Source organism: Phocoena sinus, chromosome 17 (genome assembly GCF_008692025.1).
Source record: "Phocoena sinus isolate mPhoSin1 chromosome 17, mPhoSin1.pri, whole genome shotgun sequence".
In the NCBI taxonomy this organism is placed as follows: domain Eukaryota; kingdom Metazoa; phylum Chordata; class Mammalia; order Artiodactyla; family Phocoenidae; genus Phocoena; species Phocoena sinus.
Window position 1 is genome coordinate 18,863,221 of NC_045779.1, and position 12,286 is coordinate 18,875,506.

The window sequence follows — 12,286 nt, forward strand, 5'->3', positions numbered from 1 at the left end:
AAGCAATCCACAGATTCAATGCAATCCCTGTCAGATTACCAATGGCATTTTTTACAGAACGAGAACAAAAAATCTTAAAATTTGTGTGGAGACATAAAAGACCCCAAATGGCCAAAGTGGTCTTGAGGGAAAAAAATGGAGCTGGAGGAATCAGACTCCAGGACTTCAGACTATACTACAAAGCTACAGTAATCAAGACAATACGGTACTAGCACAAAAACAAAAATATAGATCAATGGAACAGGATAGAAAGCTCAGGATAAAGCCACACACCTATGATCAACTAATCTATTACAAAGGAGGCAAGGATATACAATGGAGAGAAGACAGTCTCTTCAATAAGTGGTGCTGGGAAAACTGGAAAGCTACATGTAAAAGAATGAAATTAGAACACTCCCTACCACCATACACAAAAATAAACTCAAAATGGATTGAAGACCTAAATGTAGAGCAGACACTATACAACTCTTAGAGGCAAACATAGGAAGAACACTAGTTGACATAAATCACAGCAAGATTTTTTTTAATCCACCTCCTAGAGTAATGGAAATAAAAACAAAAATAAACACATGGGACCTAGTGAAACTTAAAAGCTTTTGCACAGCAAAGGAAACTACGAACAAGACTAAAAGGCAACCCTCAGAATGGGGGAAAATATTTGCAAGTGAAGCAACTGACGAGGGATTTATCTCCAAAATTTACAAGCAGCTCATGCAGCTCAATATCAAAATAACAAAAAACCCAATCAAAAAATGGGAAGAAGACCTAAATAGACATTTCTCCAAAGAAGACATACAGTTGGCCAAGAAGCACATGAAAAGCTGCTCAACATCACTAATTATTAGAGAAATGCAAATCAAAATGACAATGAGGTATCACCTCACACCAGTTAGGATGGGCATCATCAGAAAATCTACAAAAAACAAATGCTGGAGAGGGTGTGGGAAAAAGGAACTCTCTTGTTCTGTTGGTGGAAATGTAAATTGATACAGCCAGTATGGAGAACAGTATGGAGGTTCCTTAAAAAACTAAAAATAGAATGAATTACCATATGACACAACGATCGCACTACTGGGCATATACCTACAGAAAACCATAATTCAAAAAGACACATGCACCCCAATGTTCATTGCAGCACTATTTACAATAGCCAGGACATGTAAGCAACCTAATGGCCCATCAAGAGACGAACGGTTACAGAAGATGTGGTCCATATATACAATGAACTATTAGCCATAAAAAGGAATGAAACTGAGTCATTTGTAGAGACGTGGATGGATTTAGGGACTGTCATACAGAGTGAAGTAAGTCAGAAAGAGAAAAACAAATATTGTATAATAACACATATATGTGGAACCTAGAAAAATGGTATAGAGGAACCGGTTTTCAGGGAAGAAATTGAGACACAGATGTAGAGAACAAACATATGGACACCAAGGGGGGAAAGTGGCATGGTGGTGTGATGAATTGGGAGATTGGGTTTGACATATATATACTAATATGTATAAAATGGATAACTAATAATAACCTACTGTATAAGAAAATAAATAAAATAAAATTCTAAAATTAAAAAAAAGAAGAGGAGGAATAATGGGAAAACAAGTGTATCATGTGTTAGAATAATAAAAACGTGTCAATTAAGGACATTATGAAAAGTATAAAGAGGGAAAGATTCTGCAATTAGAACTATCTTTAGTGGTGCAGGATCTCTTCTCTATTTAGGTTAACATATTTATGTGGGTAGTGAGTAAAGAAAATCCAGATGGTAGATGGAGGGAGGTGGGGTGGGGAGGCATATAATACTCATCATAGCTGTGGGCAAGACTACTACATAGTTTGTGGCTAAATAATACTTTTCGAACCTAATGATATTTGGAAACAATCTTCAAAGCTAAAGTTAACATTTTAATAAAAGTCTGTCTCCATTGGATTTAGATAATAACATTGCGATTTTCTTTCCTAACGTATCTTACTTACTGCTTTATTGTGCCTATTTAGCATAGACATGGGAAATATTTATGAGTTTGCTGATGCTTTTCAATAATGAAAGAGTTCAACTAGAGGATTATGTTTCAGACCTAACTATGTGGAAGTACAGTCTTCAAGAACTTGGTTTATTTATTTATTTAGCACCATTATGGGAGTATAATTGCTTCACAATTGTGTATTAATTTGTACTTTATAACAAAGTGAATCAGCTATACCTATACATATATCCCCATATCTCCTCCCTCTTGCATCTCCCTCTCCCCCTCCCAATCTCACCCCTTTAGGTGGTCACAAAACTCCAAGCTGATCTGTGTGTACTATGTGGCTTCTTCTCAGGAGCTACCTACTTTACATTTGGTAGTATATATTAGTCCATGCCACTCTCTCACTTTGTCCCAGCTCACCCTTCCCCCAACTCCGTGTCCCCAAGTCCATTCTCTACATCTGCATCTTTATTCCTATTCTGTCCCAAGGTTCTTCATAACCTTTTTTTTTTTTAGATTCCATATATATGTGTTAGCATACGGTATTTGTCTTTCTCTTTCTGACTTACTTCATTCTGTATGACAGACTCTAGGCCCATCCACCTCACCACAAATAACTCAATTTCGTTTCTTTTTATGGCTGAGTAATATTCCATTGTATTTATGTGCCACATCTTCTTTACCCATTCATCTGTCGATGGACACTTAGGTTGCTTCCATGTCCTGGATATTGTAAATACAAATGCAATGAACATTTTGGTACTTGACTCTGTTTGAATTATGGTTTTCTCAGAGTACATGCCCAGTAGTGAGATTGCTGAGTCGTCTGGTAGTTTCATTTTTATTTTTTTAAGGAACCTCCATACTGTTCTCCATAGGGGTTGTATCAACTTACATTCCCACCAGCAGTGCAAGAGGGTATCCTTTTCTCAACACCCTCTCCAGCATTTATTGTTTGTAGATTTTTTGATGATGGCAATTCTGACTGGTGTGAGGTGATACGTCATTGTAGTTTTCATTTACATTTCTCTAATAATTAGTGATGTTGAGCATCCTTTCATGTGTTTGTTGGCAATCTGTATATCTTCTTTAGAGAAATGTCTATTTAGGTCTTCTATCCATTTTTTGATTGGGTTGTTTGTTTTCTTGTTATTGAGCTGCATGAGCTGCTTGTAAATTTTGGAGTTAAATCGCTTGTCAGTTGCTTCACTTGCAAATATTTTCTCCCATTCTAAGGGCTGTCTTTTTGTCTTCTTTATGGTTTCCTTTGTTGTACAAAAGCTTTTAAGTCTCATTAGGTCCCATTTGTTTATTTTTATTTCCATTTCTCTAGGAGGTGAGTCAAAAAGGATCTTGCTGTATTTTATGTCATAGAGTGTTCTGTCTATGCTTTCCCCTAAGAGTTTGATAGTGTCTGGCCTTACATTTAGGTCTTTAATCCATTTTGAGTTTATTTTTGTGTATGGTGTTAGGGAGTGTTCTATTTTCTTTCTTTTATATGTAGCTGTCCAGTTTTCCCAGCACCACTTATTGAAGAGGCTGTCTTTTCTCCATTGTATATTCTTGCCTCCTATATCAAAAATAAGGTGACCATATGTGCATGGGTTTATCTCTGGGCTTTCTATCCTGTTCCATTGATCTTTATTTTGTTTTTTTTACCAGTACTATACTCTCTTGATTAGTGTAGCTTTGTAATATAGTCTGAAGTCCTGGAGGCTGATTCCTCCAGCTCTGTTTTTCTTTCTCAAGATTGCTTTGGCTGTTCGGGTTCTTTTGTGTTTCCATGTAAATTGTGAAATTTTTTGTTCTAGTTCTGTGAAAAATGCCATGGGTAATTTGATAGGGATTGCATTGAACCTGTAGATTGCTTTGGGTAGTAGAGTCATTTTCACAATGTTGATTTTTCCAATCCAAGAACATGGTATATTTCTCCATCTGTTTGTAACATCTTTTATTTCTTTCACAGTGTTTGGAGTTTTTTGCATACAGGTCTTTTGTCTCCTTAGGTAGGTTTATTCCTAGATATTTTATTCTTTTTGCTGCAGTGGTAAATGGGAGTGTTTCCTTAATTTCTCTTTCAGATTTTTCATCATTAGTGTATAGGAATGCAAGAGATTTCTGTGCATTAATTTTGTATCCTGGTACTTTACCAGATTCATTGTTTAGATCTAGTAGTTTTCTGGTAGTATCCTTAGGATTCTGTATGTATAGTATCATGTCATCTGCAAACAGTGACAGCTTTACTTCTTCTTTTCCAATTTGGATTCCTTTTCTTTCTTTTTCTTCTCTGACTGCTGTGGCTAAAAATTCCAAAACTATGTTGAATAAGAGTGGTAAGAGTGGGCAACCTTGTCTTCTTCCTGATCTTAGTGGAAATTGTTTCAATTTTTCACCATTGAGGATGATGTTGGCTGTGCGTTTGTAATATGTGGTCTTTATTATGTTCAGGTAAGTTCCCTCTATCCCTATTTTCTGGAGGGTTTTTGTCGTAAATATATGTTGAATTTTGTTGAAAGCTTTTGCTGCATCTATTGAGGTTATCATATGGTTTTTTTACTTCAATTTGTTAATATGGTTTATCACATTGATTGATTTGCTTATACTGAAGAATCCTTAAATTCCTGGGATAAACCCCACTTGATCACGGTATATGATCCTTTTAATGTGCTGTTGGTTTCTGTTTGCTTGTATTTTGTTGAGGATTGTGGCATCTATGTACATCAGTGATATTGTTCTAATTTTCTTTCTCTGTGACATCCTTGTTCTGTTTTGGCATCAGGGTGATGGTGGTCTAGTAGAATAAGTTTAGGAGAGTTCCTCCCTCTGCTATATTTTGGAAGAGTTTGAGAAGGATCGGTGTTAGCTCTTCTCTAAATGTTTGATAGAATTCGCCTGTGAAGCTATCTGGTCCTGGGCTTTTGTTTGTTGGAAGATTTTTAATCACAGTCTCAATTTCAGTGCTTGTGATTGGTCTGTTTATATTTTCTGCTTCTTCCTGGTTCAGCCTTAGAAGGTTGTGCTTTTGTAAGAATGTGTTCATTTCTTCCAGGTTGTCCATTTTATTGGCATATAATTTTTTGTAGTAGGTGCTCGTGCTTCTTTGTATTTCTCCAGTGTCATGTGTTACTTCTCCTTTTTCATTTCTAAGTCTATTGATTTGAGTCTTCTCCCTTTTTTCCTTGATGAGTCTGGCTAATTGTTTCTCAATTTTATTTATCTTCTCAAAGAACCAGCTTTTAGTTTTATTGATCTTTGCTATTGTTTCTTTCATTTCTTTTTCATTTACTTCTGATCTGATCTTTATGATTTCTTTCCTTCTGCTGACTTTGGGGTTTTTTGGTTCTTCATTCTCTAATTGTTTTAGGTGTAATGTTTGTTAGGTTGTTTATTTGAGTTGTTTCTTGTTTCTTGAGGTAGGATTGTATTGCTATAAAATTCCCTCTTAGGAACGTCTTTGCTGCATCCCATAGGTTTTGGGTAGTCGTGTTTTCATTGTCATTTGTTTCTAGATATTTTCTGATTTCCTCTTTGATTTCTTCAGTGATCTCTTGGTTATTAAGTAGTGTGTTGTTTAGCCTCCATGTATTTTTATTTTTTACAGATACTTTCCTCTAATTGATATCTTGTCTCATAGTGTTGTGGTTGGGAAAGATACTTGATATGATTTCAATTTTCTTAAATTTACCAAGGCTTGATTTGTGACCTAAGATATGATCTATCTTGGAGAATGTTCCATGAGCACTTGAGAAGAAAGTGTATTCTGTTGGTTTTGGATGGAATGTCCTATAAATATCATTTAAGTTCATCTTGTTTAATGTGTCATTAAAAGCTTGTGTTTCCTTATTTATTTTCATTTTGGATAATCCATCCATTGATGAAAGTGGGGTGTTAAATTCCCCTACAATGATTGTGTTACTGCTGATTTGTCCTTTTATGGCTGTTAGCATTTGCCTTATGTATTCAGGTGCTCCTATGTTGGGTGCATAAATATTTACAATTGTTATATCTTTTCTTGGATTGATCCTTTGATTACTGTGTAGTGTCTTTCTTTGTCTCTTGTAATAGTCTTCATTTTAAAGTCTATTTGGTCTCATATGAGAATGCTACTCCAGATTTATTTTGATTTCCACTTGCATGGAATATCTTTTTCTAACCCCTCACTTTCCGTCTGTATGTGTCCCTAGGTCTGAAGTGGGTCTCTTGTAGACAGCATATATACAGGTCTTGTTTTTGTATCCCTTCAGCCAGTCTATGTTTTTTGGTTGGAGCATTTAATCCATTTACATTGAAGGTAATTATCGAATATATGTTACTATTACCATTTTCTTAATTGTTTTGGGTTTGTTATTGTAGGTCTTTTACTTTTTTTGTGCTTCCTGCCTAGAGAAGTTCCTTTAGCATTTGTTGTAGGGCTAGTTTCATGGTGCTAAATTCTCTTAGCTCTTGCTTGTCTGTAAAGTTTTAATTTCTCCATCGAATCTGAATGAGATCCTTGCCGAGTAGAGTAATCTTGCTTGTAGGGTTTTCCCCTTCACCACTCTAAATATGTCCTGCCACTCCCGTCTGGCTTGCAGAGTTTCTGCTGACGGATCAGCTGTTAATCTTATGGGGATTCCCTTGTATGCTATTTGTTTTTTTCCCTTGCTCCTTTTAATGTTTCTAATTTGCATTTAACTTTTGATAGTTTGATTAATATGTGTCTTGGCATGTTTCTCCTTGGATTTATCCTGTATGGGACTCTCTGTGCTTCCTGGACTTAACTATTTCCTTTCTCATATTAGGGAAGTTTTCAACTATACTCTTCACATATTTTCTCAGTGCCTTTCTTTTTCTCTTCTTCTTCTTGGACCCCTATAATTCGAAAGTTTGTGTGTTTAATGTTGTCCCAGATGCCTCTGAGACTCTCCTCAATTCTTTTCATTCTTTTTTCTTTATTCTGCTCTGCAGTAGCTATTTCCACTATTTTATCTTCCAGGTCACTTATCCATTCTTCTGCCCCAGTTATTCTGCTATTGATTCCTTCTAGAGAATTTTTCATTTCATTTACTGTGCTGTTCATCACTGTTTGTTTGCTCTTCGGTTCTTCTAGGTCCTTGTTAAATGTTTCTTGTATTTCTTCCATTCTATCCCCAAGATTTTGGACCATCTTTACTATCATTACTGTGAATTCTTTTTCAAGTAGACTGTCTATTTCCTCTTATTTGTTTAGTCTGGTGGGTTTTTACCTTGCTTCTTCATCTGCTGTTTGCTTCTCTGTCTTCTCATTTTGCTTCACTTAATGTGCTTAGGGTCTCCTTTTTGCAGGCTGCAGTTTCGTAATTTCTGTTGTTATTGGTGTCTGCCCCCAGAGTGTAAGCTTGGTTCAGTGGGCTGTGTAGCCTTCCTGGTGGAGGTGACTGGTGTCTGTGTTCTGGAGGATGAGGCTGGCTCTTGTCTTTCTGGTGGGCAGGACCACGTCTGGTGGTGTGATTATGGGTGTCTGTGACCTTATTATGATTTTAGGCAGCCTCTCTGCTAATGGGTTGTGTTGTGTTCCTGTTTTGCTAGTTGTTTTGTTGTCCAGCACTGTAGCTTTCTGGTCGTTGAGTGGAGCTGGGTCTTACCATTGAGATGGAGATCTCTGGGAGAAGTTTCCCTGTTTAATATTACGTGTGGCCAGGAGGTCTCTGGTGGAACAACATCCTGAACTTGGCTCTCCTACCTCAGAGGCACAGGCCTGAAACCCGGCCAGAGCACTGGGGATGAAGGCGATCTCCAGGTCTCACTCGTCCGCCATTTTGAAGGTCTCCCCCAAGAACTTGCTTTAATCCCTTTGTTCTTAAGTGCTAATGTTTCATTCGAAATACATTTTGATGGGCAGGCACAACATCACATGCTTTTTCTGAATTCTGATTTCTCTTGTTTTCAGGGATTGTGTCTTCTGTACAGTAGCACTTTGTAAGTGACTATTCTTGTATTTGATCCATTGGCAAATACCATTTTCACCCCCCAGAGATATTTAGCAAATTTGTAGTTTCTCTCAACTTGGGGGAAATAGCTTACATGTCAGGACAGCATGTGTCTGTCAAGAAAATGCTGGCCTCAGGTTTTCACCTTTCCTTTTCAACAGACATGAGAAGTAAAGAATGTGGCTCACCAAAGCTGGGCAAATGACCTAACGCTGTCAATGGTGTATTCTTATACCTAGAGAGTTTAAGATTCTGGGCTGTGTCATTGTTGGAGTCTTATCCAGGATTGGTTTGGTTTGCAAATTGGACTGCTTTCCTGTAGACTCTATGGCATGAAGCATTGTTTTGGGAATGACAGGGCTTGTAGAGATGCCTCTAGCCCCCATCCATTTCATCACTTAGGATCTGACTCCAGCGTGAAATATTGACATGTAGGATATTGACTGGTAGTCTTCTTCACAGCACCGTACCAAGTTTACACTTGTACATGTTTAGTAAAATAACTGCTAAAACAGCAAACTTAGTATCCCTAGAAAGACGAGTGAAGATTGGAATGTGGTGCTTTACATGCAGAGTGAGACGGTAAAGATTTTAGAAGTTATTTGTTATTAGGAATTTGCATTTAATAATTGTGGCAAAATAAGTATTACTGCTAGGCTTACATTGTTATAATAGTAATAATAAGTTATTAAAGTTTTTCTATTTCTGTAAGAGTCATCAAAAGATAATTCAGTTCCTTTTCCTGATTATGAGTAAGACACATGACTTCTTTTTATACTAGTATATTCTTTCTCCTGTTATTGAGAACCCGTAACAAAAATGACCTTAAAGCAACTAACATTGAAAATTTTGTTTGCATTTTGTGTGAGGCATGGTGCTAAGCACTGAACGTGGATCACCTTACTTAATCTCTCAATAATATTTTGGAGTAAGTAACATTACTATATAAGTGCAGAGGGTTGGCATTTTCCCAAAATTCTCTTAGCTACAAGCAACTAGCAGATCTTATGTTTATTTATACAGTATATTTTAAAGTCTGGATTAGATCCCTTCTATTTCAATATAAATGTAATTTTTTAATATTAAAAATAGATAGTAGAAATAGTGGCCAAGGCACTCTATATATTATATTAACTCTTTACAATGTTTTTGGAGTAAAACCGAGTAGAAATTGTCTACCTTGTCTACAGTTTTTATACTGGGTATTTTCTCATCTTCATGAGGCAGATGAAAATGTATGGGGAAAACAAGACACTGGTCAGGGAGTTCTATATTAAGCATCCAGGGTAGAACAGTAACTCACTTATTTGTAGGACACAAAGTATATCTAGATTAAACCACTACTCCCCAGCACCTCCACACCCACTCCGTCACACAATTTATGTTGAAACATTTGACTTGTTTACCTTCAAGGCACCATGCAGTTTATTTTAAGGTTTGACTCTTTGCTTTTGTTATTGTTTATTTCTATCAAAAGCCGAAGATTAAGTCACTGTTATGAAAACAAACCTGATTAATAATTTTTTCCTCTCCAGCCAAAGCATTCTTAATTACTAACACATGGGCTAATAATGTGAAAAGAAATGACAGATGTAGCAATGTAGTTTGAATGCAAATCTCAGTACCCATTTTTTTTAAATGAAACCATAGACACAGTAAATCTTGTACTATTCTGCCAAAGATTTTATAAGTATTTAGACTAATCTCTGATGACACTCCAATTTACCAAAGTCTACTGAAGTGTGATCACTGAATAAGCTGATTTTCACAACATAAATCGGCCTATCCACCCACCTGTCATCAAAGAAAATTTTAATGACCCAGAAAGTGTAAGCTCAGTGGTGACAGGACTTGCTTTCTTTCGCTGCTCTACCTTCAACACCCAAAGCAGACCTTGAATATTTAGTGCATGAGTGAATGAATGAAAGGAATAAAATAAACTATGATCATCACATTTTAATCTGTTCTCTGGGTTGATGCACACTTAATTTGTTCACTCAGTTATTCATTAATTCAACAAGTACTTAGAACATTTCTGCTTTTCACTAGGATCTGTGCCAAGCACTGAGGATACAATTATGAATAAGGCAAATACTATTTCTTACCTCCTGCAGCTGGCAGTCTGGTCTTATTTCCCACCAAAGAAAGGTAGATTTATTGTCTAGACTACATATTATACTAAATGTTAAAAGCTTTTAAAGGTCGTGTTGAATATCTCCGGAGGAAAGCCACGGATATATAATTCCTCTGATTGAATGTCTGGCTTCTTGCATCTCACTTCTGTATATGAACAGAGGTTTTTTGCTTTGTCCATTGCTGTAACCTCGGAGCCTAGAATACTACCTTTCCTTTCCCGGAATATGGTGCTTGCTCATATGAAAGAAGGAAGAATATGGGAAGAAAACAAAATGTGTTGAGGATCAGCTGTACTAAACCCTTTAGATAATCTCAACATAGACATAACCCCAGTCTATTGTTAGATTGTTGTTTCTATTTTACAAGTGGGGTAATAGACTGAGAGAAAACCATACACTAACAAGTAGCAAAGCTTAAATTGAAACGTGGGCTGACTTGCATCACCCGATTCACAACTCTCTTTAACAAATAAGCCAAGAATCCTTTACTCTTGATTCTTGCCATAGATTATCTATTGGTTTTTACTTTAGCCAGCTTTAAAGGGCTCATACCAAACCCAAACCTTTTGTATTTTGGGCTACGACATACGCCAGCTATGTTGATCAGAGAAGTCTAGGTGATGTAGCTACAGACAACACCATGATTTTGTGGCTCACTTACCAAATGTTTATTTCTTGCTCATGTAAGGTCTGCTGCAGGACCAGGCAACTCTCCATGTCAACACTCTTCTACACATCAATCTCATGACCCAGGCTGAGCAACACTTCACCATCTTGTGCTACACCATGTCCAAAACACAGCCTCTTCACTGGGAGCTGGGGAAGAGAACAAACAGAATTGCACATCAGCTCTCTTAAATGTTTCTACCCAGAGGTGACACTCAGGAACTCTGTTCATATTTTATTCACCAGAACAAATCATACAGCCATGTTCAATTTCAAAATGGTGGGGAAGTGTGATTCTTCCACATATCTGGAAAAAGAGGAAGACATGGATATTGGCAAAGAGTTGTTATGTCTACCATACCAGCAAAACTCCCAGCAAATCTATGTCTAACTTGTATTAATGCTCCACATTGAAAAGATTGTCTGTGAAGCACTGCCTTTTCCTTGTTTAACAATAAAGTACCTTCTGTTTTACAGATGTGTGCCCTCCCAACAATATCCCTATTTAAATGCCTTTGTGATTGCTTTTTAAATAAATAATGCAGTTAGTATTGAGAAATTAGAAATTATAGATAATCAAAACCAAGTAATAAAAAACTACCCACAAACCTACATTCCTACCATTCCTTAGTAACAGTGTTTTCTAGCAAAACTGGAGGAAGATGCCGTCGGTATCTTATATTTCATTCCCTTCCCCCGTGCTTCCATGATTCTAGCAGCTGACTTGGGAATCCTGGCTGGTCTCCGTGCTAAGAGGCTCCCTCAAGATTTCAAAACTGAAAGTGTCCCAAAACTTCAGCCCAGAAAGAGTAAATATTTTTATTGAACAAGGTCTATTTCTAATTTAGACAAATGATTGTATTTTCTTCCTTATGGTGTAATTCTTCTTGAAGTTGCTTACTATTATTCTAGGTGCATCATATTTTAATTTAGTGTTTCACTTATTCCTTTTATTGAGCCATTTACATTTTATTGCATTTCTCTTTTATTATTCTCATGTAATCAAGAAAAAGAACAGACATACAATTAGTTTGTTGAAAAGTTAGAATTAGAACCCAGGCTTTCCTGGCTTCAAGTCTCCCTATTTTTCTATATCAAGATACTTACACCCTTTAGAATTAAGACATCAATATGAAATATTATTGTCAATTAATTTAATAAGCATGTATTGAACATTTTCTATAAGGCAGATAAGGAACTAGAAGTATAAAGGTGAATTATACAAAGCACCTCTTTATGAGGCTTTTAAAAATATTTTTATTGGAGTATAGTTGATTTACAATGTTGTGTTAGTTTCACGTGTATCTACCTTTTTTTTTTCAGATTCTTTTCCCATACAGGCCATTACAGAGTATTGAGTAGAGTTCCCTGTGATATACAGTAGGTCCTTATTAGTTATCTATTTTATGTATAGTAGTGTGTATATGTCAATCCCAATCTCCCAATTTATCCCTTCCCCCTTATCCCTGTAACCATAAGTTTGTTTTCTACAACCGTGACCCTACTACGGTTTTGTAAATAAGTTAATTTGTACCCTTTTTTTTTTATTCCATATTGAAACGAT